We start from the raw sequence: 23,668 nt of genomic DNA on the forward strand, positions 1-23,668 counted from the left end.
ACCGTTGCCACAGCGGTTGGTGGTAATTACTGCCAAGTTCATAATGAGGGCCTAAGTTCCCACCGAAGACAGAGCCTGACATTTGACCTTGTTCTTTGAATGCACAGCAAATATGATGAGATAAGAACACAATTTACAGTCCTCTTTACAGAAAGGAAGCACTCTGAAGGATATTGTAAATAAGGTTTGGGCAAGGGAAGGGACAAACTCAGGCTACATAGCCTAAACCAAATAAAGCCAGCAAACTGAAAGCAATGAAATGTCAATGGCAAGCAAAGGGCTGAATGCATTCCCAAGGAAGCTTTATGAATGTACTTAAAATGACAGCTGTGGAATACTTCCTGGGGAAAGTCCAGTATTTTAGTCCAGTCCATATCAATCAGAGGTATGGCCACATCAATCACCCAGGTAGTATGACGAGAAGACTTGGAGTGGTCTCAATTTTGTAGAAAAGGTCTGTACATCCATTCTATCAGTTTGCCACCAGTCCCTATGGTGTAGAGCTTCCGGCACACCTCATGTAGGGTTAGGGCTAGCTGGTAGGCAGGCATGAAATAGGGCATTTAATGATTGTTTAAGGAGGCTGTAAGTAAGGAGTTGCCTGGGGTGAAGATGGTAGTCTGCCACAAGAGTTTGGAAATTTAGTAGCTTGCCGTTCAGAAACAAATTCCCCAATTTTAAGACACCCGCAGCATGCCAATGATGCAGTTGCTTTGAGCACAGCCGTCCTGTGCAAGTAATAATGCTTAGCAAAGGTAGTGCAGGAGTACCTGGTTTCTTCGTGTCAGTGAGTTTACAGGTTCTAGCAAGGCAAGACAAAGCTGTGCATGATAACCCCGGGTGGTGATCAGTAGAATGGTCAGTATGAAACAATGACCAGTGCAGTAAGCCCTCCTTAAAAGTCTTTACAAATAAACTGCATCTCATGCAGGGGTGTGGGCAGAAACCGAGCGAGCCACCCATTGGACCCATGCTTCTAAGTCGAGAAGGTCTAATCCACCCACAGTCACGGGTAGCTTTAGAGTGGAAAGAGTTACCTGATGGCACCCCAACGACCAAATCAGATGTGTGGCATGTCTGAAGAAGGAAAGCAGGACGAGCAGATGAAGGTTTGCAAAATAATACTATCATCGGGGTAGCACACCATCCTCATTAGTGCCACATGGCCCACTACAGAAAGCAGAAGAGAAGACCAAAAAGCAAACTGGGCTCGGAGGGACCGTGACGCTCTGCCGAGATTTCCATCCGGCAAATCAGTGGGAGAATGGGAGATATTAATCACTAGGTATCGAAAGGTAACTGGTTCCCAGTTCAGTCTGAGGTCTAATTGTACATAAAGGGGAAAACAGTGCCATATGTTAAAGAAACACTAATTACATTTTAAAATGTTTACATTTTGTTTGTGCAATTTACATCCCAAATATTTTGAAGATTCTATGTGTACTTGACACTTAGGGGTAACCCAGATCTCTAGTTTGCCTTTTGCTCAATTTCAAAACTATTTTAAGACATGGCCAAAGCGGGCAATTGCCTTGCACGACCTTGCAAGGGGTCAGGCCCCTGCTCACCCTTCACAAGCACGAACAGCGGACCATTGCATCAGAAGAGTTTGCCAAGGTGGGTGGGTGGGTGCTGCTTGTTCAACCACTTGACAGAGCCTCTTCTGTTTCTCTCCTGTCTACAGAGACAACTCCCTGGATACCCAATACCTTCCGATAGTCTTGGTGGACCCATCTTGTCTGATTTTAGGAACTGTCCCACCGTTTTCTTCTCTTCCTATATTTATCCGGTTCTTAGCAACAACCTCCCATTTGATCTCAATTTCATCCTCCTCTTTTATTAGCTTTGATTGGTGGTCTGGGCTCTCAGTTCTGAGATAAATGTAGAGTCCCAGACATACACTCTAGTGCTGTGAGACAACAGACAAGTTGTGGGTACCTAACACCCTGACATTAGGTGTGAGACTGTCGCCCACAACATCCGTGCTGCCTCATTAAATCGTGTTTAGTTTGAAAGTCCATGCACGATTGGTGTCAGCCATATGTTTTTGTTCAATTTGTTTAAACTAGCACAAGGTTAATTACCTTAATGTTTCCCAAACCATTTGCCTGGGGTTTTTAAATGTTCAGAAACATAATCAAAATGTTGTTGTTACATTCTTTTTAAGAAAGATTGAGTAGATTAGGGTAGGGGTGATAGCCTTGACACACTGGCATTAATTTACTACTGAACAAGGATTTAATGTGACATCTGAATGTAGCATACCAGGAAGCAATCACAAAAAGACCACAGTGAATAAATAGTGCTATGTTAAAAAAAAAAAGAGTAAATAAATGCACTGATAACATAGTGATGCATGGCCTCTCTTGGGAGTGTCTGTAAAACTGACGTTTCTTCTTGAATTTCTGTCCTAAATTTTTGTCCTGAATTTTGCCCCTTTGTCCTGATTTTTTTCACAGTCATGTCCAGAACTTGGCTCAATACCAGGTGGTCACCCTAGCCACCATTGGTTGGCATGTTGGACCATCGCCCCAGCCCCACCAGCCGGACCGTTCCTGAAAACGGTGCACCTACCCAATATACACAAATGTACTAGGACAGAGGTTGAAAACCGATACACCAGTCAACACACTATTTACGGCGAATAATAAACGGAAGCATGCTGCAGCAGGACATGGACACCAATTGGGTAGAGTGAAATGTATTATATTGGTAATCAAACGTATAGTCACCTAGGATTGGTTAGAAAGCCGTTGTCATTGAATTGTTTTTGTGGGCGTCGCCTGTTACTCAATAACCGTGAGATTCAGACACCATATCATTGGTTGCATGATCTCTTATCAATTGTTTATTGGCTGCGGCGATTCTACCGTGGGTTTGATTGGTTGGAACTCTATTGCCGCTCGTTGATTGGTCGAGGTGCAGCTGACACTGCACATGCACCTAACGCACTGTTTGCTGCTACGCGTTTCAATATCTGTCTCCCTGCCAGTGGGCGGGCACCTGCAAAACCGGTGCAGAAATGCTGACTCTTTAGTAAGGGATTGTGAAGAAACCTTCGGCATATAGTGTGCCAGTTGACAAGACGGACGACCAAGTGGCTCTCGCTAATAAGATTTAACGCTGGTAGGTAGATTCATCGGCAAGATAGAGTCAATGTTGGTGGATTCCCTATTTTCTTTTCCGTTCCGCAGTGTTAAAGCCACCCGGTCAGTACCTTCCTCGCAAGCGCGTCATCTCCTGCCCCCCCTCTTTCCCGGTGCATCCTACCTCCGCGACTTCAGGCCCGGTCCCTAGCTCTGTACCAATAGTGTTTCCAGCCCGTGCGCGATTCTCCTGTGAGGGGCCCCTTGGTCACCGGCCGACCTCTACGACTCCGTGCTTAAACGGCCCCTTTTCTCTTCGTTTCAAATAACCACCCTATCCCTCGTTTCAGGCTTGCGTCTTCATCCGGCCCCTACCAGCTGGGTGAGTGCGGCATCCTCATGTCACCTGCGGAAGGGTTTCTGGTCGTGTCCGTAGCCGCCACGGTTGGGGAAAAACTCCCTCAATTGTGATTTTAAAAAGCTGGGCTGGATGGAAGGTCAGAGGTGCATAATCCATTCACAAGACACCCCTAGGCAGTAATGACAGTGTGCCCTGGAGTTTGGCAGGCTGGGAATGGGACGGCCTTATGGATCAGCAGGGTTAGGGTGACATTTGGTGCGACGTTTTTTTCTTCCTTGCCCTGCGGCTCTTCCAGCACTGCATTGCAATGTTAGTGCATTTGAGGTTCCGTGAGCAGGCGCACACTAGGAATAGGTTGTTTCACTCCAATTACCAATATGCGCATAAACGTAGGTTCTCTTGCGCCGGGCCCTGTCTCTTATATACCTTATGTTACTCCTCTTAGCAGACAGAACATGAAGTCTTAAAAAATGCTAGGCTGTATATGTGATGTGACTGTAAATTGTAGATACCCTAAAGCACTATCAGGGCAACTTTCACCTACTAAAGGAAACACACGCTTGTAGGAGGAATTTAATGCCTTTAGACCAGTGATTCTTAAACATTTGAATCTGTGGACCCCAACCTAATCACTACTGGTAACTGGGGACCCTCACTGTGTCATTACTAGAAGCCAGGGACCCCAGCCTAAACACTTTTGATAATTTGAAAAGTAAACAAAAAATACAGAAACAAGCATCTATAAAAATAGACACATGATGTAATATTTTATTTATGGAGTTTTCCTAAATTCAAAGCGACGCATCCCAACTATATTTTGTTTGGTGCACTGCTTCTCCAAATCGCTATTGATTCATTTTCTTAATTCACGGACCTTTCTGAGTAGGCTTCGCGGACCCACAGGGTGTCCCCGCTCCACAGTTTAAAGAACACAGCTCTACAGATTTAAATGCCAGAGATCACACAGGGGGACATGCCAAAGAAAACAGAGGCAGGTCCATATAAGTCAGGTTGAAAACATTTTGGTAGGTCACGTATCACACAACCCAATTTTGAATATGCATTTGCAAGAACTGCAGGTGGGTGCTGGAGTATTTTGTTCCTTAACCACTTGTGACATCTGCAGTTTGATCCACTTTGTTTGAGCAGTGCTGTCATTTCATTGCGAAATCTCTGCTCCTGCCTCCTGGACTCACACACTGTGCCCTCAGTTCTGTACTCATACACTGTCCCTCAGTTTGCAATACTCCCACTGCTCAGAAAATGCCCCCCCAGCCTGCAAACTCTTAAGTGCCAAGTGTCCTCACTGCTCCTACTTATCACGCAATACCACATATGCTCCTTATCTGTTCACAGTATTCTCTCTGCGTCCCTACCCATTCTTCTCTCACCCAGGCCCTCTGGTCGCACATTGGCAGTGTTCCTTTACACTTTAAACGAGTGGAGACCTTTGAAGGCAAATGGGCAGTGATGAAAACCTATGAGACCTCCAGTAACAGTAACAGAGACCAATTGGATGGGAGAGAGGATCAATAACACCACAGAAGTGAGGATTCATCTGAGTTAAACTTTGTAGAAGCGCAGCACGACAGTGGAGACATATTATCCGTTGAGGCCTCTTGGTAACACTAGGAAAACTGATGAAGGGAAAACAAATAACACTGTATGTCCAGGATGAATGATATCCAACAAGAATATGGTATATACAGATGTGAGAGGGGATTGTGGTAAAGAGGGAAATGTCCTTGCAAGAAAAGTTAAGTTGGATTTAAAGAAAACTACTGCTGAAATCAACATTGGAGTTGGTAAAGTGTCCAGTGGAAAGATGATGTTGCTTTAAATCTATCAAACCATTGGGTGTGGGAAATAAAACGTATGAATGCTTTGAAACATTGTGATGGATGAGTATGGGATCTTAGTTATGAATTACATTTTAGGAGACTGAACATGTTGGTAACTGTGAGCTACGTTATGTGCAAGGTTGTGGTAATTGTGATACTAGCAGTTGTGCTTTATGAGACAGAGGAGGGTGTTGAATAATGTGGATTGGCTAGCCAAAGAAGATTGTTGAAGAAAACAGTTCATCTCAAGACTGTGTAATAGCCATATAGTTGTCATGAACAGATAGTTCTTGGTTCTTTATGAGCTGTATTGACTGTGCAGCTGGTACAAGCCAATTATGTGAGAACCACCAGTGAAGGGGCTTTGGCTCCGCCTATATGTTGGGAACCAGGAGTACATATTTTCATTTGGCAGACAAAGTGTATTTCCACAAAAAAATGCTTGCCCTCCACAAAGCTGTGATCACTTTTTTATTTATTCAGATGCCTGAGCATGAATGTTCAGAGGCACACATGTGACATTGTAATTCTATTAGTTCTTTAGATAACTAGATAATTTACAGTCTTTTGTCTATCAGCAACACAGTTAGGAGGAGGGCAGTCATTAACTTACATGAATAACAGCTATAGGCTTAATTGGTGTGTAGGGAAATGTTATGCCTGATGCCATAGGTCTCACCTGTTTATTATGAAAGTTATTACAAGGGCAGTAGAGCTGGAATATTTATTGTGAAAAGCATATGGGAAAGCCAGTAGGCCTCAAACAGTAGATTGTTGTTACAGGCCATAGAAAAGTATTTGGTTACATGTAATGTCAGATTACCAATGTAAAGAAGGGTTGCGGTATTGGTCACCCAGTCTGATAAACCTTGGGAGTAGAATTTCACTGTGATGATTCTTTTTAGACCCTATTGAGAGGGGCCGTATATTGTTTTGCCAACTGTAATTTTGTACATATTGGTCATTGTATACCTAATGGTTGCTAGCTTCTGCACGCTTCTTTGACAGCTTCTACACGCTTCCGTAGGGCAGGTAGTACAGTGTTAATTCATTGGTAAAAACTTTGATATAACCTTTAGGCAAGTATTTTGTTGCAAAGTATCTCGCATATTACTGTAGTAGACAATAGTTTTGGTGCTGGTGAACCACCTGAAAAAACCATGGGGATAGACGATTTGTACTATAGTGACCTTATTAGAATATACTAGTAGGGATTCCAAAGTGTTTTGACAACCTCATTGTGTAAACATTTGTAATTTTACTGTATACCTAATGGTTTCCTTGTGTTGTTCACGGTGACAAGCCAATGCTAAACGTTATAGGTGTAATTGTTTATATTGAAAAGTTACGATAAAGGCAGTAGGGGTGACCTTGATTGTGAAAAGCATATATCAATCAATAGCCCGTGCTTCCCAAACCTTTTAGGCCCACTCTGTAGAAAAAGTGATGTGTGTGTGTGTGTGTTTTTTTTTTTTGTTTGTTAATAACCCAACTAGCATTGTATGGGAGGACACTATAATGTATAGACAGCATATTTTCCTTTGCAATCGTCACTAAATTTGCACAGACATACAGTGTAAGGAAATGCCTCCTTGGCATGGTTACCCCCTGACTTTTTGCCTTTGCTGATGCTATGTTTTGAATTGAAAGTGTGCTGAGGCCTGCTCACCAGTGTTCTTTCCCTAACCTGTACTTTTGATTCCACAATTGGCACACCCTGGCATCCAGGTAAGTCCCTTGTAACTGGTACCCCTGGGGCCCTGATGCCAGGGAAGGTCTCTAAGGGCTGCAGCATATCTTATGCCACCCTGGGGACCCCTCACTCAGCACAGACACACTGCTTACCAGCTTGTGTGTGCTGGTGAGAACAAAACGAGTAAGTCGACATGGCACTCCCCTCAGGGTGCCATGCCAACCTCACACTGCCTATGCAGTATAGATAAGTCACCCCTCTAGTAGGCCTTACAGCCCTAAGGCAGGGTGCACTATACCATAGGTGAGGGCACCAGTACATGAGTACTGTGCCCCTTCAGTGTCTAAGCCAAACCTTAGACATTGTAAGTGCAGGGTAGCCATAAGAGTATATGGTCTAGGAGTGGGTCAAACACGGACTCCACAGCACCATAATGGCTACACTGAAAACTTGGAAGTTTGGTATCAAACTTCTCAGCACAATAAATGCACACTGATGCCAGTGTACATTTTATTGTAAAATACACCCCAGAGGGCACCTTAGAGGTGTCCCCTGAAACCTTAACCGACTATCTGTGTAGGCTGACTAGTTCCAGCAGCCTGCCACAACCGAGACATGTTGCTGGCCCCATGGGGAGAGTGCCTTTGTCACTCTGAGGCCAGTAACAAAGCCTGCACTGGGTGGAGATGCTAACACCTCCCCCAGGCAGGAGCTGTCACACCTGGCGGTGAGCCTCAAAGGCTCACCCCTTTGTGCCAGCACCGCAGGACACTCCAGCTAGTGGAGTTGCCCGCCCCCTCCGGCCACGGCCCCCACTTTTGGCGGCAAGGCCGGAGGAAATAATGAGAATAACAAGGAGGAGTCACTGGCCAGTCAGGACAGCCCCTAAGGTGTCCTGAGCTGAGGTGACTCTAACTTTTAGAAATCCTCCATCTTGCAGATGGAGGATTCCCCAATAGGATTAGGGATGTGACCCCCTCCCCTTGGGAGGAGGCACAACGAGGGTGTACCCACCCTCAGGGCTAGTAGCCATTGGCTACTAACCCCCCAGACCTAAACACGCCCTTAAATTTAGTATTTAAGGGCTTCCCTGAACCTAAGAATTTAGATTCCTGAAACCTACAAGAAGAAGAAGACTGCTGAGCTGAAAAAACCCCTGCAGAGGAAGAACAGAAGACAACAACTGCTTTGGCCCCAGTCCTACCGGCCTGTCTCCTGCCTTCCAAAGAACCCTGCTCCAGCGACGCTTTCCAAAGGACCAGCGACCTCTGAATCCTCAGAGGACTGCCCTGCTTCAAGCAAAACAAGGAACTCCAGAGGACAGCGGCCCTGCTCCAAAAGAACTGCAACTTTGTTTCAAGGAGCAGACTTAAAGACCCCTGCAACTCCCCGCAAGAAGCGTGAGACTTGCAACACTGCACCCGGCGACCCCGACTCGACTGGTGGAGAACCAACACCTCAGGGAGGACCCTCCGGCGACTCCGAGTCCGTGAGTAACCAAAGCTGTCCCCCCTGAGCCCCCACAGCGACGCCTGCAGAGGGAATCCCGAGGCTCCCCCTGACCGCGACTGCCTGAAACTCCATTTCCCGACGGTTGGAAAAGACCCTGCACCCGCAGCCCCCAGCACCTAAAGGAACGGAACTCCTGTGCAGGAGTGACCCCCAGGAGGCCCTCTCCCTTGCCCAGGTGGTGGCTACCCCGAGGCCCCCCCTTGCCTGCCTGCACCGCTGAAGAGACCCCTTGGTCTCCCATTGATTTACATTGCGAACCCGACGCTTGTTTGCACACTGCACCCGGCCGCCCCAGTGCTGCTGAGGGTGTACTTTTTGTGTGAGCTTGTGTGTCCCCCCCGGTGCCCTATAAAACCCCCCTGGTCTGCCCTACGAAGATGCGGGTACTTACCTGCTGGCAGACTGGAACCGGGGCACCCCCTTCTCTCCATTGAAGCCTATGCATTTTGGGCACCACTTTGAACTCTGCACCTGACCGGCCCTGAGCTGCTGGTGTGGTGACTTTGGGGTTGCTCTGAACCCCCAACGGTGGGCTACCTTGGACCCCAATCTTAACCCCGTAGGTGGTTTACTTACCTGCAAAAACTAACATTACTTTACCTCCCCCAGGAACTGTGAAAATTGCACTGTGTCCACTTTTAAAACAGCTTATTGTGTTTTATGTGAAAAGTATACATGCTGATGTAATGATTCAAAGTTCCTAAAGTACTTACCTGCAATACCTTTCTAATGAGATATTACATGTAGAAATTGAACCTGTGGTTCTTAAAATAAACTAAGAAAATATATTTTTCTATAACAAAACCTATTGGCTGGATTTGTCTCTGAGTGTGTGTTCCTCATTTATTGCCTGTGTGTATGTACAACAAATGCTTAACACTACTCCTTTGATAAGCCTACTGCTCGACCACACTACCACAAAATAGATCATTAGTATTATCTCTTTTTGCCACTATCTTACCTCTAAGGGGAACCCTTGGACTCTGTGCATACTATTCCTTACTTTGAAATAGTGCATACAGAGCCAACTTCCTACATACAGTTTTACTGATAAAACCATATTGCTCATAAGTGATAATGTGTGGAAATCGGGTTTCAGTGAATATTTATCAGTTGTGCATCACCAAGTGAAGTGTCTCGATATGTTTTGATTCTTTTACAATCTTTGTTTCCAACACACTTCATAATTACAAAAAAGTGCTTCATCTTTGTTTCCCCAACTGCTGAATGTGTACAATTCATTTACAGGTATTTACATTATGTTGTGTTATATATAAAAAAAAGACAGCCTACGGCTTTAGCTTTCACACTCTATGTACCCGTCAAGATTGTCACATAATTCACTTTTTTTCTGTGACCACAAAGTGAGAAGGATTTGTAAACACCACTCCTCATGTTAAAAAAACATAAGCAGCAATTTGTCGGAAGACATAGATTGATTTAAATTTGTCCTCAGGACAGCAAATGTGACAAGATAAACACAGAATTTAAATCCATCTTTATTTATTGCATGAACTGTCATGACCCACCAGAAATTGGCTTGCGACCCACTATACTAGGCAATTTTAGAATTATATACCTGATGGTTTAATTATGGGAAAGCTTATGATTTGTAAAGGATGTTTCATTTGGTTATGGTGATAAACCATCAATAACAGCTACAGGCCTTTGGGACCACTCTGTTCAGCCATTGGGCTTTCTGATTGTCACTAACACTTTGCTTTCATCCATGACAGTGAACTGCATAGGGTAATGGTTTAGTCAGCATCAGTCATTGGTTCTTTTTTCTATGATTGATATCATTTACTTACCAGAGCTGTGCATCCACTGAAAATGAAGGGACATCAATATAAGGTTGGTGGGCCATTCATTTAGTTTAGAATTGTCTCCTTTTTATAGTTCACCTTTCTTTTCTTTGCTTGCTATCTTTATATTTTAATTTTTAAGAGGATACTACGGCACTTCAGGTAGTGCTAATGGGTTGCTTGCTGCTGTTTTAATTTGCAGTGTACCTTGTTAAATGTGGCACTTCCACTCAGAGCCAGGCGATCATTATGGAATGCAGTCACCAATAGTGTATACTTATTTTACTATTCTATGAAGGACAAAATGTTGATTCTAAATGTGTCAGCCAGGTTTGAACTTTAATTTAATTATAGACCATTTACACTACTTTTGGAAGATAGACATCATTTTGTTAGTGCAAACATATGCCCATCGTGTTTGGAAGGCAGCGTGTTTTTTTGGTACATGTGTTCTTTTAGTTTATTTTTCATATGTCGTTTGAGTGTATTTTTGGAGTGTCAATGGATTGATGAATTGCTTACTAAGTGCAAATATAAGTTTTTGTTAAAAAGGGTGAGTTGTGATCAGTATGCTAGTTCACTATATTGTGTTCCTCTTGAGCTATGTACAGAATGGGCACTTGTAAAAGTTCCGAGTTGAAGTTTGTTTTCTGGCAATGTTCTGTTTGTATTGTTTATTCTGTGTTTGTTGTGCTTGTCCATTAAGTGAGCTTCCTGACATCTTGGGAATTTGTTTCTTTTAATTTCACATTGTTCCTTCTAGTTCTGGCCTAGAGGTGTCTTGGCAGCCTCAAGGTTCCCCCCCCCCCCCCCCCCAAAAAAAAAAAATATATATGTACACAAAAGGCCTTTGATCCATTGGTCTCTTCGAGTGTCATTCAGATTTAGCTTCTGCTCACCACACTACAGAATGTCGCTATGGGTCAGTCCACTTCAGTCATTGGCTCTCTTCCCTGTGAGTGCTGCCATTTAGTTTGTACACATATCGACATCCTTCTAGAAAATAATCCACAAAGTAGTTCCCTTCAGTGCCAGGGCTGCTGGGCCAGTCTCTGACTTGATTTCTGATTTCATCATTTTTAAGGTCAAGCCAGCTTGTTCGATGTCTGTTGGGGCGCATATTGTAGTTTACGAAGAACATAGAGGGGCTTGGAGCCTGTCCTTTGCTTACCATTGGTTGGCTCTCCTGTAACACTCATTTACCTGCTTCTTATTGTGTCTCAGCTTGTTATTCTTGTAGGTGTCCCTCCAATAGAGCACAGCCATCACTTTGATTGGCTGGCATATCTGCTTCTACCGCTCAGGCCTCTCAAAATCATTAAAATGTTGCTAGGCCTGCAGGTCGAGTAACTTGAATAATCTACTCAACCTAACTGTAATGTTCTTGACCCGTAAACTGGTCTCAAATTGTGTGATCTTAGGCAAATATTTTATTTTCCAGTGTCACCTCTTCCTTCATTCTTATGAGTGCACCTTCAAGTATGCGAGTTCAGCATTTCCATCGTACAAAAAACCCTCCTTTGTTTGATTAAATAGACTAGACCTTTGCTCCATGTATAATTAGAATCTAGCCCACATATGGGATACACCTGGTCCATGACTTGCCTCTTAGTTTTTACATAGCCATAAGGGCAGGAGTGTGTGTATATGTGTATGTATGTATATATTTATATATAATTAAAGCATGATGTGGTAGCTGACTCATTTACACACAATACATTTCCAAGAAATGTCCAAAAACCTTCCCACTAACTTGCAGCTTTACTGATAAAACTTTACAGCATACTAAAAATCTGTGTAAATTGGGTTTCCGAAAATATATTTACCATTTGCACATCACCAGGTAGAGTGTTCTAATTTCTTTTCGTCCTATGAAATTATTTTTGTCATCACACAAAAGTGCAAAAATGAGCTTTCACAATTACTGAAATACATTTTAAAATGTTTGTACAGTTGACTTAGTTATTTAAATGTTTTGTGTTAGGAAACACCTGATAAACCCCACAGCCTTCCATTTCACTCACTTTGTACAGCAGGTCAGACAGTTCTCCTTACAAAATCCTGGAACTCTTCAGTCAGGAGGAAAAATAATTGTTAGAAGACAAACTGACTTTATCTCTGTCTCTGAATACAGAGTAAATGTGACAGGATAAGATTTTAAAGGTAATAGAGTGATAAAGAAATAGAATGAATTTATAAAAAAGGGAAAGAAGCAGCTAGAGCTAAAAAAAAAACAGCCATAAGTGGCGGAAAATGAGTAGAGGGAGGAAAGAAGACGGGAACGGCATTAGGAAAAAGGCAAAAGAACTGTGAAAGGAAGGAGGGAACAAAATACAACGAAACAAGGAACTAAGTAAAGATGCAATAGAGAAAGGAAAGAAGCAATGGACAAAGGAAGGAAAGAAAATGGGTACTGAAGGAAGAATGGAAAACGGTAAGAAAGGAAGCTAGGCAATGAGTAATAGATAACGACGGGAATAATGGAAGGGAATTATGAAAAGGGTAAGAAAGAGAGCGACAGAGAAGCTGAGCAAACAGTGCAGTGGACATGAAACTGGGGAGATGATGCAATAGAATAAGAAAGAGACTGTATAGAAAGGTGCCTGTGAATGCCGTGCTCGTGCCGCTGCCAAGACAATGAAAGGAATATTTTCAGAGCGATGGGTTACATGACGCTTGAGAAGGTGGTCCTTACATCACAAGGCCACATACTTCTTCGTAGCTGGAGAGAAATGAAATGTCTTGGCGGCTTAAGCCGCATACAGAGCGGTGGGGTTCTGGGAGTGCCAGCAGAGGATCTCTTCCGTTAGCAAAGCTTCCTGGAGAAGCTGCACTTAGGAAGTCATGGAGCTGCTAGCTGAAGATCATGCCATGACACCTCCCCTCCTCCGCCAGAGGTGGCAACAGCTAGAACAAGCAACAACGTGGGAGAGGTGTAAGGGATGGGCAGACACGAAAAGAAAAATGAGGGCAGGTGGAGGTGCTGGGTGACGGCAGTGCAAGCTGATTCAAAACGCCATGAGCGCGAAGGAGAGACACAAAAGAAAAAAAGTAGTTCGCTCACGGTAAAGCATATTAGCACTCGTGCAGTAATCCATGTAACAGGGTCAGTCTGCAAGGTGGGCGTTGTTAAAAGCCCACAGTACTTAGAACAGGTCAGAAGCGCTTGTACGCTCGACCTAAGAAGCGTTTTTACATGTCCTTATAATAAGAACTACAAATTGTTGTTTTTGATGTATACAGGCTAGTAGCACCAATGGCAAGTATAGGGTTACATGCTGACAACTCAGCTATGTTAACTGGATGGGGGTTCTAAAGTTGGAACTTCAGTGTATCAAAAGAATCATTACAGTAAACCATACTTACTTCCCAAGTCTTATTTAATGTAACTTTTAAGTAAATGGCAGCATTAGAAAGTTGCCACTGTTTTGCCCAAGTTTTTCAATGACCGTTTACGGTAGCTGGCCACAAGACAGCCTTCTGCCCTCTTGGGTATGAGTGAGATTCAGAAAGGAACACGTCCTGCCAGTGGAAGAGGATATCTCTTCCTGGCAGGAAGGTTAAGTGGGGTGTGAGCTCAAAAGAAAAGCTTCGAAGGGGAAGCTGCCTTTGGAGGGCAAACAAAGGACATGTGCAAGAGGGGCTGCTCTTTTGTTCTGGTGGACAGGACCGTGTCGGGGCCAGAGGGTGGAAACAGTTGCCAAACCACTTTTCCTGTGGGCATGTGGTCTTTAGGTAGCCACACCTCTATAGTGGTATACTGAGCTCCACCCACCGAGAAAGGGGTTCTGCAGCTTGAGACTAAAGAGAATATTGACAGGAAGTTACCAGACGAGAGGGGACCTGTGTGAGAGAGTCCTCTTTTTGCATGGTTAGCACTCTACGTTTTGCCTGAGAAATGGTGTGGTTTCAAACTGTAAGTGCCCTGGGCCCCTGCTGAACAGGTTCCCAGGGCCAGATCTCTTTCCCCAAAACTGTACTATGTTTGGTACTTCAGCCCCCCTTGTAAATAGTACCTCTGGGATGTAGGGCCTGGGTACTGAAGATGGTCCCCCTCGGAGCAGAGGCACCAATTGTGCAACTCTGAGAGACCCCCACACCAGCTCATGCAGACTGCCAATGCAAGTGCATGACCTGGTGCATTTAAAAGTTACAAACTCGACATGGCACTCACCAAGAGTCCCTCGTCCATGACCACTGCATGCACTATATGTTAGTTGCCCCTCTTGCAGGCCTTATAGCCCTAAAGCAGGGTGCACTATAATGCATGTGAGGGTATATGGTTGCATGCGCAAATATGTCCCTACAATGTCTTTATAAAACCTAAAAGCATAGTAAGTGTACAGGGGAGCCATAGCAAGCACATGTGCAGGACAGTGGTCATTACGAGTTTCCCAGCTACATGGTGGTTACTCTGATTCCTGGGTTGTTTGGTTTCAAGCAACTCAGAAAAATAAATCCTCACTGGCACCAGTGCTGGATTTATTATCCTGTGTACTCTGGGGCTGCCGTAGAGGTGCCCCTGCAAAACATACACCACCCTGGTATGGTTGCTGGCCAAACTAGTCTGCCACCACCAGACACGATTCTGGATCCCTGGGGTGAGAGCTCCTGCTTTCTGGGACCAGGAGACAGTCTTTCCTGGGCGGAGGTGTCACACCTCCTTCCCCAAGAATGTGCCCTGCTCTGCCAGGCAGCATCAAAGGCCATATCGCCTTTGAAGCTCTGTTCCGGCCATTTGCTAGCAGCAGATAGCCATCCTCTGTCCCATACCCCACTTTTGGTGGGAGGAACGACAGGAAAATACAAGAAGGAATGGGGGGAGTGACCACCCTTAGCCTGCATCACCCCTCACGTGTGGCAGACGAGGTGACCACTCCATTTCATTTTCCTTCATCTTGGATGTCAGGAAAAAAGTGAACCAAGGCTAAGGATGTGACCCCTTTCCACAGTAAGTGGTTACATAGTGGGTGAAGCCACCCAAAGGTAAGTGACCTATTGGCCACTACCAGACGCTCCCTCTGACTCCCACTAAATACAGTATTTAGTGGTCATTCCTAGACCCGCAGATCAGATTCAATGGACACAAGAAGGCCAGTGACAAAGAGCCAAGGCCCATGAACAGAAGTCCTGCTGCTAGCAGAAAAAGGTGCCAGGCACTGCCTGCTGCACCCAGGACTCAACAGTTGCCCGTGAGGGGTCGACTGGACACCGTATGGACTCTAAGAAACCCCAGAGGACCTCCAACTTTCTAAAAAGTGCCAAGAATCTCCCTCCAGAGTAAAGGCACCACTCCCTGCACCTGGCAGACCAGAAACTGTGAAGTCTACTTTGCTGACCAGTGCATTAGACCAAGGAGCCGGTGCAGATTTCACCCATCGGACCTGGAGGACAAACCCTGCCAGTGTGGCAAGTTTGGTGGCACTGCGACTTCTGGTGGCTGACATGCCATAGCCCTGGGTACTGGACACCCAGAACAGAAGTCCCCTCCGTGGACCAGAAGCAAGCTCCAGTAGAGGGACATAAGGACACCCAAGAACCACCCCTCAGAGTGGCCCTGCTGACCAGCAATCCACCCTCAAAATGACCTGCACCTGGCTCCAAAGGTTTCTTAATGCATGACCCTTGGCTGACCTATCTGCTCTGCGCCTGGCCTCCCTAGCCCCTGCCTAGGAGAAACAGCTGTGCTCTAGGGGTCCCTAACCCCTTGCGACCTCGACCCTCCAAGGGGACCCACTGGACTTACCTCTAAGTCCCCCTGTGCAGTGTGTTTCCAAGTGGTCCCCTTCCCTGTGGCGCATCAGCTCCAAGACTTTCAGCCGCTGTTCCCGCCGTAACTGGGAGGCTATCAAACTTCTCCAGCTGGCCCTCAGGGCATCTCAACGACCTCGAACTGGAAACAAAAGGTGACACTTGTGAGAGCATTGCCTGATTTTTATATGCAATTTTAAAGTTTTCCCCCATTGATTCCTATGGTGCGTATTTACACACAGAAGCAGGACATTTTCTTAAATTTAAAAAATCATAACTTAAAAACTACTTACCTGATTTTGTTGATCTTGGGCTTAAATGTTTTAAAATCTGAAATATTTTTGTTAATTTTTCTCGTTATTATTCAGAGTGTGTGTGCACATTTATTGATACTGTGAGTATAACAAATGCTTAGCACGTCTCCTGGATTAGCCTAACTGCTTGACCAAGCTACCCCAAAATAGAGCATATATATAATATATAGAGAGCCAGCCTCCTGCAACCTGATAACCCATTGGCTAGTAGCTACTGCATTCAGAGGGCATGTTCCGGACATAAAAGTGCCAATCCTGGCACCTAGACCTTGGATCATATCTGCACTGGAGAAAAGTCTGAGGAAGGACTCCTCTGCTTGTTTCCTTGACTCGGCAAAGAGAGTCTGCTAGAAAGACTGTACTGCACCTGCTAATCCTTGGGCTGGCAAAGAGAGGATTGTGTCTGTGGTGCCCTACTCGAGGAAGGATTGTCTGCAAGCCCAAGTCAGAAGAAACTTTATTCAACTGAAAACCAGCCATGAAAGCTCCAGCCATATAAAAGACAGGATAACACTTCATATGGAAATGCATACAAGGAAAAAAGGGGAAAAAAGCTCAAATCTTCATCCATACTCTAAAAGGCTCCCATTGCATATTTAATAATCTAGTGCAGGCAAGTTGCTGAGCCATAGCTCTTCTTTGTGGCTAAAGAACTTCGAATAAAATTACTCACTGCATATCAAGAATTTTCAAGAACGTTTTTGTGATGGAACCTTCCGGAATCTGCAGGAATCCACAAAATTCCTACCACCCAGCATTGTCTCATCTATACCGATAAAAATTCTGCTGCACTTGTCAGCCTAAAAATGTTTTTTTTTTTTTTCTAACTGCCCTTTTGAACCTGCTTTGGTTCCCCCTCAATTTAAACATGTTTTTGGCTCTTTCTTGTAACAGGCACTTGGCCCACCTACACAAGTGATGTATGATTTTTACCGGGAGAATGAGGGGAACGTTGGGTGGTAGGAAATTTGTCCTGGCGCAGTGATCCCACACAGAAATGTGGGGATAAATGTGATTGTTTAGCTAAATTTGAGGTTTGCTGAGTATTCTGGGTAAGAAAACATTGGGGGATCCACGCAAGTCAGTCACCTCCCAATACTCCCTCGGGTGTCTAGTTTTCAGAATTGTCTGAGTTTGGTAGGTTTCCCTAGATGGCTGCTGAGCCCAGGTCCAAAAGCGCAGTTGTCCCCCGCAAAATTAGACAGTTTTGTATTTGATAATTTTGATGTGTCCAGATAGTGTTTTTTCCTTTTGCGGGCACCAGGCCTACCCACACAAGTGTGGTACCATTTTTATCGGGAGACTTGGGGGAACACTGGTTGGAAGGAAATTTATGGCTCCAGTCAGATTCCAGAACTTTCTGTCACCGAAATGAGAGAAAAAAGGATTCTGGGTAATAGGGTAACAAAACCTCGTGAGAGCCCCACAAGTCACCCCATCATGGATTCCCCCTAGGTGTCTACCTTTCAAAAATGCGCAGGTTTGATAGGTTTCCCCAGGTGCCGGCTGTGCTAGAGGCCAAAATCTACAGCTAGGCACTTTAAAAAAACACATCAGATTTCAATGTAAAAATGTGATGTGTCATGTTGTGTTTCCTGTCGCAGGCTTTAGGCCTACCCATGCAAGTGTGAGGTACCATTTTTATCGGGAGACTTGGGGGAACACACAATAGCAAAACAAGCGTTATTGCCCCTCGTCTTTCTCTAAATTTTTTCCTTCCAAATGTAAGACAGTATGAAAAAAAATGTTATGTCTATTTGAACAATGCCCTGTAATTCACATGCTAGCATGGGCACCCCGGAATTCAGAGATGTGCAAATAACCACTGCATCTCAACACCTTATCTTGTGCCCATTTTGGAAATACAAAGGTTTTCTTGATACCTATTTTTCACTCTTCATATTTCAGCAAATGAATTGCTGTATACCAGGTATAGAATGAAAACCCAATGCAAGGTGCAGCTCATTTATTGGCTCTGGGTACCTAGGGTTCTTGATGAACCTACAAGCCCTATATATCCCCGCAACCAGAAGAGTCCAGCAGACATAACGGTATATTGCTTGAAAAAATCGGACATTGCAGGAAAAAGTTAGAGAGTAAAATGTGGAGAAAAATTGCTGTTTTTATTTTTTTACCTCAATTTCAACATTTTTTTTATTTCAGCTGTTTATTTTCTGTAGGAACCCCTTGTACGATCTACACAAATTACCCCTTGCTGAATTCAGAATTTTGTCTACTTTTCAGAAATGTTTCGCTTTCTGGGGTCCGGCATTGGTTTCACACCCATTTCTGTCACTGAGTGGAAAGAGGCTGAAAGCACTCAAAAATAGTAAAAATGGGGTATGTCCAAGTAAAATGCCAAAATTGAGTTGAAAAATTGGGTTTTCTGATTCAAGTCTGCCTGTTCCTGAAAGCTGGTGATTTTAGCACCACAAACCCTTTGTTGATGATATTTTCAGGGGGAAAAAAACACAAGCCTTCTTCTGCAGCCCCTTTTTCCCATTTTTTTTTTTTTATTTTTTTTATTTTTTTTAAACAATGTGTTCGCTGTATTTTGGCTAATTTATTGGTTTCTTTCAGGGGAACCCACAAAGTCTGGGTACCTCTAGAATCCCTAGGATGTTGGGGGAAAAAAAGGCTGCAAATTTGATGTCCGTAGTTTATGTGGACAAAAAGTTATGAGGGCCTAAGCTCAAACTGCCCCAAACAGCCAAAAAAAGGCTTGCCACCTGAGGGGGAAAAGGCATGGCAGAGAAGGGGTTAACAAAACAACTTAATTGACCTCTTGGCTTGGCTACGCACAACCACTCCACACAATTTCCATTGCTGAAGGTTAGTACATCATATTCCCATTGTTGAGGTGTAGGCATGAGGGGCATCGCGATAGATAAGTTAGTTAGGAGCAACCAACAGTCTCAGTTATGTGTCTAGAGTCCCTCTCAATCGGTAATGTTATCATTGGAGTTGTGTATTCAATTAGACTCCAGGTCAGATAGAACAGTAGCCCAGTAACTGGCGATGGGCTATTTTCTCAGTCCTAGTGTGTCTTCTCTGTGTAAGTCTGCGCTTTTGGCTTGTGTCCAGTTAAGCATTGAGTGTTGTGAAGCTGTGAAACAGTGGGGGGTTCAGAAGATTTCGTTCTCCCTGTGATGAGACAGTTGGCCACTATAACTCCAAGCCTAAGAAACGGAAGGGCACCATGTGCTTCTTGTGTCTACTGTGCAACCTCGGGAGACAGACATACTTCCCTCTTGTGCAAATACCGACGCTCTGTGCATGCAGCCGGCTGGAGGTGACACTTGTCCAGTAGTTATGCAGCCTGGGGCAGATCCACAACATATTCAGTAAGTCAGAATCTACTACAGCACGTCATGGGCAGGCTGCATCTACTGTGATAAAACCGGTTCACATTAGCAGGAGTAAGATAAACTATGTATTATTTAGAGCTGGATGAGCTTAAACCGGGCATTGCGCAGCACATGTTTTGGGCCTGCAAGTAAAGATGCCTATATCGATGTTAAGTCAACTTTCCTGCATTGCTGTAAAGGGAGGAACTGTGGAACAGTGTGGGAGCATAGTGAATCAGCAAACCACTGTATGAGGTGTCTACCCCTACCCATTACATGTGAATATTGAATAGTGAGGAGCATGGATTTTTCAGCAGTCAGATTTCCCCAGTGGTTCCATAGGGTGGCGAGCAAGGAATTGTGAAGTTAAAATTGACCTAATGGTAGGCCGCCCTCCTCCATCAGCATCTCCGATGTCGCCAAGATACCATCTCTATCCAAATCTCCCAAATCACCTGCAGTGTGCTATGTAGTCAATTCAGCTGTAGTTAGAGGCCCACTAGACCTGGGAGTTCCCAACAGGGCCGACCCCGGCACATAAGGGAGCACATGCTTAGTAATGCAAAGGCATCTACGATAAAAAATGTTTTTGCTACCCCTAGCAACAGGGAATCATGCGCTCACTTGCAAGGGTGAAATCGGTGGAGAATGGCTGACATTCTCCAACAAGAAGAATTTGTGACTATGTCAGACAGTTGGAAGCCCGCCAGCCACCTAGCAATCCACTGCACTTGGGAAGCAAGGTAATATTGTTTGAAATGCAGAGCTGACAGTCTTCCCCCACCCCATCTGTGGGCAAACAGATTTTCGCCAACTCCACCCTGCATCACAATTTGTTCCAAATAAATTCAAAAATCTGTTCATCAAGCGCCCAAAAGAACGCAGCTAGAATGTAAATAGGAATGCTAGAAAAGAAATACAAAAGGCAGGGCAAGACCACCATTTTGAGCAATGCCACTCTCCCCGCTACTGCCAACTGCAGCGTGTGCCAGAAAGCCACCTGAGATCATAGTGACATTAATGTGCATGTGATATTGCGATGAAAAAGTTCAGTCAGAGTGGTATACCCGCACCGCTAGATACCTAAATGTGTGGGGGCTGCCAGGCCAAGTGTGCTCCTTTGAGTGTGAATCCTGGGTTGGGGACATCAGGGAGAAAGGGAAATAGGCACGATTTTGCCCAATTAACCCTCAGCCCTGTAACTATTTCAGGCTGTTATTTGTGTCGATGGCCAAGATGTCTGCACTTTGTTGGCCAGTGTTGACAGGCCTACTGATCTTGTCATTGGTAGTGGTTTTTAAGATTGGCACGTGTGAAGGTGAAAACTGATGTTTAGTTTGATTCCTCATGGTCTGCTTGTAATGTGGCTTTTCTGTTTTAATAATGTCTTGATGGATTTTTTGTCTGAGGATGGTTGAATGTTTGTCAAGGTATTGTCAACATTGATCCACTGTTGACAGAGATGTTTTAAGGCATGGGCAAAATGGTCTGTGGCCCAGGGTCCCCGCCTTTCGGGCAGAGTCTTGCCCTGATGACCTTGAATACTTCTCAAACCTGTTGTGTTAAATACTGTTTTCCTTTAATTTTGTGAAATGTTGTGTTTGTTACATGCACTATCCCTAAAAAAATTGTTTCTTTTAGATCAAAACAGGACGTCACTAATGAGAAATGGTATGGTGTCACAGAGATTATTTTCATTAATATTAGTGAGCAGCTGCTGTTACAATATTGAAAACGCACATCATTATCCCTGAATATTAGATGTACACACATTTAGTATTTGGTCAAGTGTGCCTGTGCACTGTCAGTGACCTTGCCAAAGAGGGCATGAAAGAACTGAATTTGGATCATAAATTCAAAACTTTTCTGAACATGGGCCCCCAAAATATTAAGCTTTATTTTAAAAATTCTGTGGGATTGATTGTGATTTTAGTGAATTGTGCATGTAACTGGAGACCCTACCAATGCAGGCTGATTCAAGTCTTCTGTATATGCGCCCTGTAGTTTACTTATTTTTTAAAATCAGTACATAGGTGCACGGTTAAGGAGTTAAAAACTGTGCAAGACAATATTCCGCTTCTTCCAATGAACTTAAAAAAAAAGCTATGAATGTATCTACATAGCCTGCTTATGGTGAGAAAAGTCTTACATATGAAAGTGTTTCTATTTGCTATGTCTACAGGAAGAATGGTCTTAACAATGTCTTAGAAACTCGTACAGTAACTTGAAACCTTTAGTTCTGCATTCATACTGGATTGCTTTTGCTTGTTTCAAAGTTCCACATGTATAAAGTGTACAGACAAATGCTGCTGGCATGTGGATTTAGAATGGTGTTGAATAACACCTCGAATAATGCTACTTGTTGAACAAACATAGATCTGTAGAATTAATTTCATTACCAGTTTAGACAATGGTAAGCTAGTAACTTGGCCTATTGGCCATCTTTAAAAAAACTGTAATTTTTCAGCTGCAACAGATTGAGTGTTCCCTTTTCACAATCTAATGGATGTTTGCCCTGTTAAAATGTTCCTACTGGTTTATTGTCCCAAAGAATGCTTGAAGAGAAAGAGATCCGGGAACACCATTGACAGCATGCTAAAAATCATATGACCTCCACTTTCAATGTAGGCTTTTTATGATTTGGCAGCTTGATTGACCTTTTCTGCTTGTGCTTCCTCAAAGGGATGTATTGTGGTTTTATGAACTGGAAATTATTTTGTATCTTGGTCTACTCATTTCATGGATTGTAACTTTTTTACATGTTTGTTTTCATTTGTACTTTATGATTAAATAATTTGGTATATTCATTTTTACTTTCATCAGTTTTTTCATTTTTGTGCTGGTCACATTTGGTACTGTGTTGGAAATGTTTGTTACCAGTTTACTAAAGGTTTGTGTCAAAAGGCACTCAAGTTTTTGCACACTGATTTCTTTGCCATCTGAACTTCATTTTGTACTGTGGCATATTGTTACTCATTTCTAGAACAAAATGTCCATTTCTTAGCATATACAGAATGATCGAAGTCTCAAAGTGGATGAAAGCCAGCTGTCTCAAGCTAAACACAGACAATACAGAAGTAGTGATCTTTGTCAAAAACACCTTGGCGTGAGACTCCAACTAGAGGCTGGTGAAATGCACACCCAGCACTCGCACCAGGAACCTCTGCATCCTCATGGACAGCAAACTAGACATGACCCCACAAGTCAGTACTACCACCACATTCTGTTTCCACACCTTGAAGAGGCTGAGGAAGATCTTCAGATGGCTCCCACGCCTCACCAGTAAAAGGATTACTCGCACCCTAGTCACCAGCATGTTTGTCTAGGAGAATACCCTCCACACCAAGATTACCAAGCAATTCACCAGAAGACTACAAAGCATCCTGAACTCTCTCTGCAGACAGACTCATCCTTCACCTCCCACACAAAACTCATGTCAAACCACAACTCTGGTAGCTCCACTGACTCCAGATACATAAATGTAGCCATTTAAAACCCCTCACATACATTCAAGGTACTAGGCAACTTAGGCCCCAATTACCTGAACAGTCACATCTCCTTTTCAACCTCCACTCTTTATTACTCATGCTTGCACACATCCCATGCATACACATGACCAAAGGACGAGGAAGGGCGTTCTGTTACATCACTCCTAAAGCATGGAACAACCTCCTATTATACATCAGAGCCTCCTCCTCTCTTATTTAATTCTGCAAGAACCTGAAGACCTGTCTTTTTAATTATCCATCCCACACAACTGCTCAGCCAGGATACCCTTGTGGGTGATAGTGCGTTTTATTAATACACATAATGTAACAGAAGTGTTTCTTCTCAGTGCATCAGATTATATCACCCATGAAGTTAGAGCATGGTGGCAGGCAGAAACCACCTGCATGAAAAGCTTGTTTTCGGCTAGAGGGTCCAAGAAAATATCGAGCTGAGTCCGGAGAAAGGCACG

At 44.0% G+C, this 23,668-nt stretch overlaps 1 protein-coding gene across 5 annotated transcripts in view; it reads left to right on the plus strand.

Moving 5' to 3' along the window:
• The first annotated feature begins 2,935 nt into the window (after positions 1–2,935).
• Positions 2,936–23,668, plus strand: part of GLRB (glycine receptor beta) — a 175,814-nt gene continuing 155,081 nt past the window's right edge. For 3 of the 5 annotated variants that reach the window (XR_011205449.1, XM_069243183.1, XM_069243207.1), the window contains exon 1: positions 2,936–3,126. The gene's annotated coding sequence lies outside the window, so the exon portion shown is untranslated. The other 2 variants (XM_069243189.1, XM_069243199.1) reach the window with 2 other exon arrangements.

The sequence above is a fragment of the Pleurodeles waltl genome, chromosome 1_2, assembly GCF_031143425.1.
Source record: "Pleurodeles waltl isolate 20211129_DDA chromosome 1_2, aPleWal1.hap1.20221129, whole genome shotgun sequence".
Lineage (NCBI taxonomy): Eukaryota > Metazoa > Chordata > Amphibia > Caudata > Salamandridae > Pleurodeles > Pleurodeles waltl.